Raw genomic sequence first — 12,877 nt, 5'->3', positions numbered from 1 at the left:
GCATTCATTGGCGCTTTCAACTACCGCCCGATATTCGTTACAAGGCGAGAAGAATTTGCCTCCTCGTCAGTGTGTTGTTTTTTATCCCTCTTTGATGAAATAAGGTATCTACTTTCAAGTTCAAACTCTCAAGGAAAGCTTGAGCATCTCTGAAACCTCTGTCGACTACTAAAACGTAATCGTCTTTTATCTATTGCTTGATATCTTCTGCATTGGTTTTATAATACACCGTTGTTTTTTTGGAAATGGCATAATATGGCCCGAAGACACTCAAAATGTAGCCAGCAGAACCAACTATAATCATGGGCTTGACCAAAGGTCGGTTTTTGTACATACTGTAGGTTTTCTTCTGGGACTTAAATAGCTGTGTCTTCATTGTTTCCAGTAAACAATGTTTTTGCAGTTGGAGTGGTATGACCCCGGCAAAGATGGAATGGCTCGTGTGGTTTAATCCTAAAAACAAAAGAAACATTTATTGATAAGAGATTGCCGTGCTGAGTGTACGGATCGCCGTATATTACAGGACCTAAGGGTGAAAAGAGTTCCCAAGATTGAGTTCGACAATCCAGTGCGTACTTTGACAAGAAGAATAGCTAGACATGTTCTTATTAAATGAACGTAAGAATTTCTCAAGTCTGTAAAGTGTGTGGAGACAACATTAAACTGTTGTTTGGCTCGTCCAGTGAGACTAACAAAATCGTCTTCTAACATAGATATCTGGACATTGAAATTAAACTTTCCGTCATCTTTTAACATTGACCTGGTTCTATATAAGAAGTCATTTATATCCGTGTGGTGGAAGAATTACGACAGAGAACTATGTTTTTTTTGCTTCCAAAGTCTCTTGTTTGAAGTATTTTCTAACTAGTTAATCAAAACAACACCTACTTCTTCGTGGAAATAAAGATGCCCTTGTCTATAAGTGTTTGTGTCTTGGCTTCGTTATGCCCATTATAATTCTGCTTCTTATAAACAATAGACACACGGTGTGATTTTGTAATAGAACATACTGGGAGTTGTATGGTTTTAAGACTAAGGACGCCTCCATAGCTTGGTTGCTTTTTTTTTTAGTGCTTTTGATATTTTCTTCGACAGTCACGTTGTTGACTAACTTGCTAGACCGAATTTCTCGTTAAACTCTGGTTCTATATTTTAAGCAAATTATGTCATGTTCCTACGCATGTCTCCTATGTATTGACTACATATTTCTGCAATACAGAATTAAATATTGCTCGTCGATTTGTCTCGTTTAAATGCGTTTTCATACATATAATGCAACTGAAATTGTGTGGGGTAGGCATCCTCATAGGATTACCTAAAAATGAAAGTGAATGAGAAATCATATTAATTGTTTAATCAAAAATCTTTTATTCTTTTTTTCCCTTTATTTTTAGTTATATTACTCATCTTATTGTGAACAATAATGCAACAATCAGGAACAGATTCAGCCATTTAAAAAAAGGTGGGGATGGGGGTGGTTCAAACCATATGTCCCCATTCAAAAATCATTGATCGTGCAAAACAAAAGGGGCCAACAACCGACTACCACCCTTTTGACCCGCTACTGAACAATATCTTCCGTATTATACCCATATTCAACAGAAATTAAATTTATCTATACACATATAGGTGTCAGACCACCTATTAAAAATCCCTATCTGTTCAACCAAATTTTGCAATTTTCACAGCTTTCTAAATATTTTACCTTAAGTTTAACTTCAAGGAAAGCAGGTATATCCTGAATTGTACATGTATCACCTTCCTACATTCCAATTTTCAACCAATGTTTAAAGTCTTGTAACAAATTTCTGATTTTGAAAAGACAGGTACTACCAAAATAACTCCCGGTTTTCTGGAAATCTTAAATTAGTGTATTATGTAGCGCACTAATCCTGAATTTTTAATGCAAACTCATAGACAAGTGAATTTTGGCTACTTTTACATACGTTCTAAATTGGAGGGAGTAATTGGTGGTCTGACACCTAAACACAAATTGATGACGAGAGCGTAATACTATAATATAGCAACGGTGATATAGTCCCTCTCTTAGACTGGGTATGATTTGATATTATTACGTACTAAGTATTTCTGTATTGACCTTGCTATTGGTCCGAGGCTTGCTGCCAATACAGCTGGCCTCGGACTAATAACAAGGCCAATACAGAAATACACGTTATAGTATCTTTAATAATTAACTACAGTGTTATAATATTTTTTTAATTTCATTTCAGTGGAACTATCCAAATCTCAGTTTCTTTTCATTAAATGCAATATATGATGATCTGGTGCTGTTTCCAAGTGTCTTCAGCATTTTCTCATCTGATGTATTTTTCTTCCCTTTCCAGTCACTATCAAGTGTTACAACTTAAATTTAGACGCAACACATAAATAGTAATTGGAAAGGTACTGCCATTGCATGTGTTATGCAGAATATATTTAAAAAAATGTAGGAGTTGAAAATGATACAGCTATCAATAAGGCAAATGACCAAAGAATATTTGCATACTTACAGAATGCATGTGCCTGGTTCGGGTATAAAAATAAATGTCAATTTACAAAAAAAAAAAAAGCGAAGGTAAGCAGTTAATCGATTTTTACCATCGTGAAATTATGAGGTCGTCAAGAAATGAACTTTGTAATAATCTGCTCGTTCCCTGAACCTGAAATAATTCCATCGTCTGCTTTCAAAATGCCTTTTTAATGGATGTGACCGTCTTCATTCAGCCTGGTTTTTATATGGCATACTGAACTTTTCAGCATGTTTATGATGACCAAATAACAATTGCGTCTTTCAAACAACTGTTTACTTTCAGTTTGTGTTTATCTTGACTTCGATGTAAAAACTAGAGACGTTCCGAAATCATGTATTTGAGTCACCTCAGCCAATACAGAAGAACTCGGCCAATACAGAAAAAAATCTATATTGGTCTAGTTATTCTGTATTGGCCGAGTTACACTTTATACTGCATAGGCAATTTTCATCATATGTAACTGTGTAGTTAACTAATAATATGCTATATAAGACTAATTTTATAGTGTCTGATATATCATACGAGATGCATATTGATGCAGCATATTTTTAAACACGCGGTATCAGTCTTTGAACATTTGTCATGTCCGCATAGTGGCTCTCATTGACATAAACCTAACATTAAGTTTCCCTTATATCATTTTTTTTCATCTTTTCAATAGCAGATCACCTTCGATGCCATATTTTTTTTAAATCTAGTGGACACTTGTGCTCAGTGTATGGTCTTCTGCCTAGAAAACCCTTGCAACCAGTTTTGTTCAATATACATACAAAATAAAAAAAAAAACATTCTTGTATGTATTTCCAGTCCTTATGGTTCTTCATTCTTATCAATAGCATTTACTGTAACACATTATAGATGTACCTGAAATAGATATTGAAATATATTTGTAATAGATATGACCGGCTGCAAAATTATTTCTCTGTATTAAACCGCCTTAAAAGGCAGCATTCTCTTATCTTGTGAAATATATATTATAAAGACATTGTCTACATAACTGTATTTCATATAACAAAATAAAAGAGGGACGAAAGATACCAAAGGGACAGTCAAACTCTTAAATCGATAATAAACTGACAAAGCCATGGCTAAAAATGATAAAGACAAACAGACAAACAATAGTACACACGACACAACATAGAAAACTAAAGAATAAACAACACGAACCCCACCACAAATTAGGGGTGATCTCAGGTGATCCGGAAGGGTAAGCAGATCATGCTACACATGTGGCATTATTCGTGTTACTCCCGGTAAATAGTCTTACTCGGTAGGTAACATTCATGAAAGGGAAGGAATTGTAGTTACGACGTAAGGAACATATCCGATATCATTTGTGAAACGGTTATTGCATAACGGTCAACCAACTCGTGATGGCGTCCGTAAAATTTACGAAGGGATGATTTCAACTTCACAATTTGGAACTCTTGGTTTAATAGCTTCCTTGTGAGCAGCAACCCTCTATCAAAAAAATCATGATAGAAAATACCAGCACGGGAATATTGTATTAATTGGGAGATATATATCCCGTATGCAGGTGCTGCTTGAATGTTGCTACTTAGAAATGGAAAGTTCACAATTACAAAGCTAAAATTATCTCTTTTGTCGTAAAGTTTTGCTTTCAACTGACCCTCATTGTAAATTTTTAGATGTAAGTCAAGATATGAGGCCCACTTAAATGTATCTGTAAAATCCTGTATTTCTAGTTCTGTGGGTTAGATGCTTTCCACATAGTCACCAAATTTTAAATTATTTAGTGAAAGAAAATCATCTATATAGCGGAAATTAGAGTTAAAGAATATTGCTAACTTTTTATTTTTCTTCCCAAGAAGTTCCTGCATGAAGTCAGCCTCATAATAATACAGAAACAAGTCGTCAAGTAGAGGGGCACAATTTGTTCCCATTTGAATGCCGACAGTTTGTTGAAAAACATGTCCACCGAACGTAACAAATATGTTGTCAATTAAGAAATCAAGCATCTCGATAATATTAGTTTCAGAGGATTTTTTGTTTGAATCAGAGTGATCCTTTACAAAGTAGTATTTATCCCTCTCTAAGACTAGATACTTTAATCTACGTTAGCCATTCTTTTTTATGAAACAAAGTAATACCAAGTCTTCAATTTTAGTTTGGAATGTGAAATACTTGTGTAAAGAGTAGACAAGTCAAATGTTTTAATACTGTTACAAGATGAAAAAGAGTTAGATTGTATGTACTCTTAAAGATCTTTGGAATTTTTAAGTCTCCACATCTGATTCACGCCATCTCTAGAAGAGGCAGTTTCACAGTAACTTTGAAGCCCGTCTTTGATAGCTGATGTTAATAATTTAGAAAGAGGTTTCGTGGAGCACTTGGAAGACCCAGCAATAAACCGTTGTTTGTAAGGACACATCATTTTTTTTCAAAAAATCTAATTCATTTTAACAAGACTTATCTATTAGTTTTTTTATCATGAATTTAAGTTTTAATGTTCAAAAATGTGTTGCCAGATTCACGATCAGAAAGACTTCCGGTCGCATTTTCGGTAAAAAAAACATATTCAAATACATGTTTTTTAATTTCATCTTATAGGCTATTATTTTAGCTTTCAAAATCAGGTTTATTTATGAATTAAGCTTAAGCAATTCCAGAGATATTGTTTATAATACACCCATTTTTTCATTTCCGCGTTTTCCAATTCCACGTTTTTGACCCTCCCCACTATGTCAACTATGTCTACTTGTCAACATAATAAATGAGGCTTAAAATGACATACTTATCACTGCTGTTTTTTTCAATTGTTATTTTTCTCCGTTTATTTTTTTTTTAACATGCAAAAAAATGTTTACATTTCATGTTTACTCATGGAAAAATATTCGGTTAATGATGCAACAAAAGTTGTTTTCGGCGGTAGTCTATTTCACGGCAAAGTCGTCTGCATCCGGATTGATATTTTGTGCCGAATTTTCACATATTCTGATTATTTGTACTTGCAACGAAGTGTTATTTAATTATTCAAACTCTTTGTCGCTTTAATTTATATCGTGACTTAACTAGAGTGACAATTGAAAATGGCTGTTTATTGTGTGTGCCAAATGCATACGTTTTCACCATTGGTTTGTTCATTCAAATTGATTAAACAAAATCCAGATTAATAAAAAGAAAGAAAATACAATATGAGGAATGATTGCAAAATCTGAAAACTAAAAACCTCACCTTTGGAAATATTCTTGATGTAGTTGAGGGTGTCTGGTAGTCACAGCCAAATGTTGAGAAAAAAGTAAAATCACAAAAATACTGAACTCAGAGGAAAATCAATTTGAAAAGTCCATAATCACATGGCAAAATCAAAAAACAAAACGCATCAAAAACGAATGGACAAGAACTGTCATATTCCTGACTCTGAGATTTCCAGCCCTTTCAAAGATTTCGATCCGGTATAACTATAACGGCAAATTTTTCTTTTAGGAAAGAGTTTTTTTTTATATTTGAAGGCCTCCGCCAACGTGAACAAACAGTTTCTTTTCTTTATCAGATAATTCCGTTTGAATGCTATCCTTGTCACCATTATTTTCTTTGGCCCACGTTGGCGAAGGCCTTTAAATGCGAAGAAATTCAGTTCAAAAATCAACATTTTGCTATTTTTTTTACGTAATCGGAGCACTTTAAGCAACCAAAAATTCACGTTTCTGCTTAACCAAAAATTAAAATCCGCATGAGCTACTAAAGAACAGATATATGCAGATTATTCCCGATAATAATTTCGTTTATTTCATGACAAAAAAATGACAAAAAAGGGGGACAAAGACGGCTCTAAGTGCTTTTACTTTGAACCGACGAAACATTTTGTTGCAGTAATAATTGAAAAGGAATTGGAAAGAAAACTGCAATTTATATTTTATTTCGTGCAACTTCCAAATTTTGGTAACATATTTGAATACTGCTGGACTGCCGTTTCACATAGCATGCACAAATAAATGCATCGAAATTAAACACATTTATTTAAAAAAAAAAACAGTTGTTGGCATGGCACAGCTAATTATTTTCTTCTCATATATTTCATTATGGTTTATTACTAAGCCCCTAACGGGAGGGATTGTGCCTGATATTCATATGATATTTAGCGCCTGTCCCAGTTCAGGAACATCTGGCCTTTGTTAGGCTTATATGATTTTTAATTTCAGTTTCGTGTGTATAATTTGGAGTTCAGTATGACGTTCATTATCACTGACCTAGTATATATATATTTTTAGGGGCCAGCTGAAAGACGCCTCCAGGTGCGGGAATTTCTCGCTGCATTGAAAACATATCGGTGAATTTCTGCTATGGTCAGGTTGGTGTCTCTTTGACATATTCCCCATTTCCACTCTCAATTTTATAGAGCTTGCTAAAATAGTCCAGGTTTCTATTTTGATAACAATTTTTAAATCATGTAAATCGTAAGTTCACAACCATTTATATGTTGACACATGTTTTTATTGGGGGTACAAAATTGCTAGACTATTGAAATCTATGCAAATAAATGCAGCACGAGTACTTCAAATGGTCGTGCCACCTACAGACTATAAGTTTTCTTTCTTTTGCAAATACGACAGAAAGCCAATTAATGAACAATTCTGATGAAGTAATGAAATTAGTTGAAACTGTACTTATTATTTCGCTTTTATGAATGTATTTTTTCTATCACGCGTCAAATTCATAAGGCAGAAAAAAGTCCAAATTGTCAAGATTCAAAATTGTTTTATAATTCTACTAGTACATAACGGAAACACTGACAATACAAAGGATTTGGAATTGGTCGTTTTTTACCTTCTTAAAAAGATTGCCTTTACTTGTTGATGCTTCCTCTTGCATGTTTAATTAACAATTTGAAAGAAGCCGTTATTAATAACAATATCACTGCATTATCACAAAGTTTACTTTTTCATTATAACTATAGCGACACGGAGTTGACGCTGAACTTTTAGATAAATATTCATAAAATGATTCAAATGTCTAGTTGTGATAGGGTACATGTTGCTATTCTTTACTTTTCTATGTTGTGTCATGTGTAATATTTTTTGTCTGTTTGTTCTTTTTCATTTTTAGCCATGGTGTTGTCAGTTTTTTTTTTAATTAATATGTTTTACTGTCCCTCTGGTATCTTTCGTCCCTTTTTTGTACAGGTGTTTTTTTCAGAACTCATTATAGGTAACAAAAGCATGGCTGCCTAAATCAATAATTTGGATGTTAATTTAAAAAAGGGGACATTCAAAAATTATAAATGATAAAGAAAACCAGTTATTAACATGTGTATTACAAGCATATCATAATGACTACATTCTAACGCTTATTAAAAACTGAAACTATTCCAAAGAAACACGACACTAGTGACTAAACCATCCACAGAAACGTGCAATGACACAGTCGAACGTTGAAATTAGAATACAAACCATTCAATAGAATGGGACTGTGTTGACAAAACCTGTTCATTGCCTTGGATATTAAATTCTATACAATTGCATACCAAATAATTTAACTTTGGATGTAACGCGTCTTTTGATTGGCTGTCGTTTTTTTTATAAGTCATAGACACAATTTAGTCATGTGACCCAGACGTCATCAACGTATTTTCATGGTTTTCTACGATTTAATGGAATTTAGAATTAAATTATAAGAAATGACTGTAATATTTGTTTCTGTCTATTCGAAACAACATAAAAATGTGGTGCACACTGTTACATAACCCGCTACGCGCATCATTCCTTAAATTTTATTTGAAATCGAAATATTATTTCCCTTTATCTGAAAAAAATAATATTGGAAAATTGCTGACGTCACAGATGCTGTAAACACCATACAGGTCAAGGCGAGACAGACATTATTTATATATTTGTCTGTAAAGGCTGTGGCATAACAGGTATACTACATCTTAATATTATGAGAAAAAAAAAACATGATAACTTGGACTGTTCTGCTTCTATTTCTAAAACAAGCCTCAGCTTTTTATGAAACCTGTACTAATGGTGTTGATTTCTTTTTGACCATCATGTTAAAAAAAATGTAGCTAACCATAGCAATAAGTTATGCAATGTATTATGTGCCAATCTGTGTTTTAAGACGTGTCTGTTCTCTAAGTTATCTTGAATTTTGCATGTGATTTTAAAGAATAGTGAAATGAGAATGTTTCTGATTCCCGTTCATTCTTGCACTTGTAGGCTGAAGTCATTTCGTTTGGACGTTCCACAGGCTCATTGCGATAGGCATGTCCGTTTGTATACATGGTCACATAAATGGTCTGTTGGTTGCAGTAATAATTTCATCCATATATCTCTTATGTGTCTTCTTCGTATGTGTGACTTATAATTTTGTTGTAATCATAAACTTTAAATAGATACGTGATGAGAACAAATCGACACGGTTTGTACATGCGCCAGTCCATGGATATGATGATCATATATCCAGAGAAGAAAATTGTATATACAATGCCTTTATCAAAACCAATTTTCTACAACAGTTGTGCCACCCTGCTATCATTTAAGCCATTCAGTCATCACAGTCATACTACACCTCCTCCATTGATCAACAATGCCTCAATGGTTTCTTGTTTTACAACACACCTGTTTAGTGATTTAACATATGTTTTGGTAACACTATACTGTTTCCGTGTATTTTAATTTAGAAGAAAGTGTATGCGAAAATGTATTTAATTCCTAAAAATAAACACACTGAAGGCACCAATATATTTCAGTTATACCACCAGATACATGTATATATCATGTATATAATGTATCACATCTGTATTATTCAAGTGTTAACGGCCAGTACACCTTTTTAAAGCTATGATTGTTGTTATGAATAATAGAATGTAAATAAAGGTAACATTTGATTTATCGTCTATAAAATGTAAAAAGCGATTTGTGAATCATTCGGTATTTTTGATACAATATCCTATCTTATTCATTCATCTTTTGGTGAAACGTGTGCAGATGCTAAACTTATAATACATATAATGTTATTGAGTACACTATTTCCATTTAAACACATAGTTTGGTAAATAACAGGTGAAAGCATGTGTTATACACACTATGACTATTTAAACGGCTGATATATTGGTATACTCATATTACACGTTCAATATATAAAATGTCCGTTGTCATTATACATGTATTTATTGTACATTTAAGTTCACTTCAACATAAAATCACATATAATGTTTGATTTTTTCAAATAAAATCTTTTAAATACATAAGTTGTCGTCCTTGATTTAAATTTAGAATATGTTGTCATGCGATACAGTCAAATGCTACCTGTGATTTTTATCAAGTGCATAATGGCTCAAGTAGCGATTAAAACATGTGAAGTTTGCGTGAGTGCCCCTGGCTCACAATATTGTATAGACTGTGAAGAATACTATTGTGAAAATTGTAAGTTGTTACATAAAAGGCAGAAGTTATCGAGAAACCATCTGTTTCAAAAGTCTTCAGAGCAGATTCCGGAAGGTAAATCTAAATGTAATGAACATAAAGAAGAATTAACGTTATTGTGTAATACATGCAATGTACCGGTATGTACCAGTTGTGTGACAGGAAATCACAATGGGCATAGATTTTCCAAATTTGACGATGCAGTTGAGAAATTACGAGGGGGAAATAAAACGAAAATCCGCGTCAAGACATTTAATATCAGGTAAATACAAAAATATACGTTGTCTTTTAAATTGATACAGTTTCCTACAATGACCTTGCAAATCTCTAATGTGTCGAGGAAAACTTTTATTTTAAGTTTATATATTGGAAAAAATGATTGAACAATACACATAAGTTAAGATTGTCAGCTTGAAACACATCTACTCTCTGTCAAAAGATCTCCAATCAACACGCAAAGTAAATTGAAATACTTTAGTAACGACTGACGTGGATAGTGTTTCATGATTAAGGAAGCAGTTACCAAATAACACCTTCTACATATGATTTAAACAACACAATCAAATAAGCTAAATTGTCCTTTAACATTTACTTTTCTACATTGGTTAAAGGTATAGGGGGAGGGTTGAGATCTCACAAACATGTTTAACCCCGCCGCATTTTTGCGCCTGTCCCAAGTCCGGAGCCTCTGGCCTTTGTTAGTCTTGTATTATTTTAATTTTAGTTTCTTGTGTACAATTTGGAAACTAGTATGGCGTTCATTATCACTGGACTAGTATATATTTGTTTAGGGGCCAGCTGAGGGACGCCTCCGGGTGCGGGAATTTCTCGCTACATTGAAGACCTGTTGGTGACCCTCTGCTGTTGTTTTTTATTTGGTCGGGTTGTTGTCTCTTTGACACATTCCCCATTTCCATTCTCAATTTTATACTTATCATCCGAACGCATGAGACGATATTATATGAAGTTAACGTCTTATACACAATATGGTGCCTAATCTAGGTACGATCACCATTGACTAAAAGTTGAAGTAACCTGGTGTTACCCATATTTGCAGTGCTCTTTGAATAGTAGCTTTAACAAGTTTAATAATTAAAAAAAACATGTAATAAAAACGTCGTATTAGTCACTGTTGTATTATACAAACTTTATATTTAAGAATTTCACACATCACAAGTAATCAGAATACTATTTACATTGATGACACATGTAATCATGAATTTAATAGTTTTAAATATCAATACACTAAGTAAGGATGATTGAATGGGTGACAACTCTCTGTAATAGACCGAAAATGACACAGCTATAGGTCACCGTACGGTTTTAAACAATGAGCAAAACTCATACCGCATATGCAGGTTTAAAAGGTCCAAAAATGACAATAGCGGAATCTTTAAACAGGCTATAAAGCAGTCGAAGAATTCTTAAATCATATTTAAAACTATTACGAAAATGCCGATATAATCATGTTAGTATTATAAAACATATGATAACCACGTCATTGACCATATTGATTACACGATAAATCATAATAGTATTTGAAATGATAATACAAGTACTCTTTTTACTATTTGCATTGATGAAACAAACATAATTTCAACAAGGGTTTTTTGAAGTGAGCATCAACATAACATACTTTCAGAAATGTCAAATTTCCGAATGTACATAAACAATGATGAACATTATTTACTTGTATGCATAATTTTAAATGATAAGACACATTTTAAAACTATAATATTTTCGTATTTTATTGTATTGTATTCTAATTAAAATATTATTTGCATTGAACAATAACAACAGTTGTAAAAATAATTGTGTTGATCTTTACTAGAAAACCATTTATTCTTAATACTGAATACTTGACATGTTAAATTAACAAAACATCAACAGAATTCACAATGTACTGTTACACGAAATCACAAAATGTCTAGATGTAATATGTTTTCAAAGGCAATCATTTTTTTAATTTTCATGCAATTTTCAAACTCAAAATGTAGAAATACTGTTATATAGGAATCGTTCACCAGTCTTAAAAAAGAACCCCAAAGATGCTTATACAAATGTCGAAAGTGTGGGGTAAGTTATTCGAATCAACTTGTCTTTCATATTATTATACGTACAAAACAAATAAAATACAAAATAACAAGATACCGCTATTTGTTCAAGCTACAAATGATTAAAATGAATGAGAAATTAAACAAACCGTGCACAATATATAATAAAGTATAGTATGATATAAAACTATAGTCATTATATACCTGCGTTTGACGTAGTATTGTTCATGTATCGCTTTACAGTTACTACATCAATCAAATGTAAATGTGCGAATAGTTTAAAAAAGACATTTTTAAGACAATTTTTAGATTGTGTTTTGATCATTTTAGCCGGTTTAATGGCTGTTTCATTGCAAGATTTTTCAAATTTTGAAATTGTTTATTTATAAAGGTTAAGATCAATGTGAAATATTTTCTCAAAGATTTTTGCTATTTTTTTTAACCCTAGACAATTTGTTAAATAGTCAAAATATGGTTGTTAACCATTGTTAACAGTATTTTAAAATATAACTAGTAAAAGACACCATGCAGAAAAAAAATAGAACACCGTAAGCAATTGCTAAATAGCAATCGTTTTTTTTTTTTTTTTTGGAAGGCGGGGAAAGGGGGTAATACCGAATTTAAATGGATCGACAATGGTCGTCAGATTAGAATAATCGAAGAAACAAATTGAATAGGACTTAAACAAAATGTTTATTTTAATTCTTTATTAAAAGGCACACAACCTTTTATTCAAAGTTCTAAATGTTTTATTTGACTAGATATTGTTAATTACATTGCTTTACTATCAGTCAGGGGCGTTACTTAAACAAGTTATTTTTTTTAATTACTTATATAAGTAATTTTTTATTTTAAAAATAATAAAATTACTTAATAGAGTTATTTCAATTTTCAATAGAAATATAGA

The sequence above is a fragment of the Mytilus edulis genome, chromosome 12, assembly GCF_963676685.1.
Source record: "Mytilus edulis chromosome 12, xbMytEdul2.2, whole genome shotgun sequence".
NCBI lineage: Eukaryota > Metazoa > Mollusca > Bivalvia > Mytilida > Mytilidae > Mytilus > Mytilus edulis.
The sequence above is the reverse complement of the archived record's forward strand: the minus strand, read 5'-3'. Positions refer to the sequence as shown.